Source organism: Brachionichthys hirsutus, chromosome 13 (assembly GCF_040956055.1).
Source record: "Brachionichthys hirsutus isolate HB-005 chromosome 13, CSIRO-AGI_Bhir_v1, whole genome shotgun sequence".
Taxonomy (NCBI): Eukaryota; Metazoa; Chordata; class Actinopteri; order Lophiiformes; family Brachionichthyidae; genus Brachionichthys; species Brachionichthys hirsutus.
The window spans coordinates 12,253,357-12,255,138 of NC_090909.1; the positions used below are offsets into that span (position 1 = coordinate 12,253,357).

The 1,782-nt window shown below is 48.3% G+C and overlaps 1 non-coding gene across 1 annotated transcript; it reads right to left on the minus strand.

Annotated features, from left to right (window-relative positions):
• Nucleotides 1–1,181: 1,181 nt before the first annotated feature.
• trnal-aag (transfer RNA leucine (anticodon AAG)) lies at nt 1,182–1,264 on the minus strand. Its single transcript has one exon. It is a non-coding gene; the product is annotated as a tRNA-Leu (tRNA).
• Between the last annotated feature and the right edge of the window lie 518 nt (nt 1,265–1,782).

Here is a 1,782-nt window from a genome sequence, read left to right on the forward strand (position 1 = left end):
GAGAGGAAAGAGGAATGGAGGAGGAGTTATCTTGAAGAGTTGGTGCAGAGTGTTCTAGAGGAGAATCGAGTGTCGGATAGACTGATGAGTTTGAAGCTGGAGATTAAGATTGTAGGCAGCCAGCATAGGCTGGTGGTGTGTGAGATGACTCTAGTGGTGAAGAAGATGAAGAGGACGAAGGCAGAGCAGAGGACAAAGTGTTGGAGGCTGAAGAACAAAGAGTGTTGCTTTCAGGGACGAGGCTTTGGGTGGGCAAGAGAGGCTTCCAGAAGACTGGGTTAGGGTTTGGGGTTAGAGTGCTCAGGGAGAGAGGTATAGTGTACTGGGTGTGTCTTCTGGAAGGAAAGGAGATAAAGACACCTGGTGGTGGTTTCCAAAATCCCCAACCACCAGCCACACCTGAGGGTGGGAGGACAACGACCCCTCACCTAATGGATGCTAATGACTCGCGTGGAGTCATTATTCAGATGTACAGACAATCCACCCACACCGACCAGTAACTTCTTTTTGATTCCCATCACCCACTGCAGCACAAGTTAGTGGTTATCAGAACCCTGAACCGTTGGGCGGTTCAAGTACATTGGGGAGACCAAACAACTGCTCCACAAGTGTATGGCTCAACACAGGAGACTCCTCAGGACAAGACTCAGCAGTCCACCTGGACCTGAAAGAAACATGACACTCCTTTGAAGACAGGTTTAGCCAGGGAACCAGCAATCAAGCCAAAACGCAGGTCAACAGTTGGAAATCAAATTATGGCATCATAGTACCACTATCCATCCATGTTCCACCACTAATCCATTCGTGTGTCACGGAAGCAACAGGATGAGCAGGTATTTCCAGACTTCCCTTGCCAAAGACACCTCCTTGGCTGGGAATTGAGCCCAGGTCTCCCGCATGGCAGGCGAGAATTCTACCACCGACACCACCAACGCTTAAGAGACTAGACAAAATGATGGAATCAGAACGGGATCTAAAACATTTTGTTATTACATAGTCATGGACGTTTTGCATGGAAATTCATGGTCTGCAGAGCATGACATCGTTGGACTTTTGTCATCCCCTGACTAGACCTGGCTCCAAAATATTTATATGTGAACTCTTCAGTAAAATGTTCTGACAGTGAAATAAAGAAAGACTAAAGATTTTGTGAAATGACTTTCCCTGAGTAAAGTTAAAGATGTCAGAAGTGGGATTTGAACCCACGCCTCCAGAGGAGACTGCGACCTTAACGCAGCGCCTTAGACCGCTCGGCCATCCTGACTACCCGGTGAAGATCTTCACAAAACTCAAGGCAACCCACATCGATCGATTGTCACCATAAATGTAAGCAATCAAGCCGAAACGCAGGTCAACAGTTGGAAATCAAATTATGGCATCATAGTACCACTATCCATCCATGTTCCACCACTAATCCAGGCCAGTGTCCCGAAGGCAACAGGATGAGCAGGTATTTCCAGACTTCCCTTGCCAAAGACACCTCCTCCAGTGGATTCCCAAGGCATTGCCCGGTCAGCCGAGAGACAAAGTCTCTCCAGTGTGTCCTCCGTCTTCCCAATGCATCCTCCTGGTGGACCATGCCCGGACCACCATCCAATGGAGGTGTCCAGGAGGCATCTGAACGAGGTGTAGTAGCAGCATAGTACCAATACAGCATCAGTTTCCGCTGCCAGAGAAGCAAATCACGTATAAGCACTCCAAAACCACGCAGTCTTCAACTGATCACATCTCATGATGCACATTGAGGCACACTGAAGGTTTCACTTGATGAGGTTAGCTTTG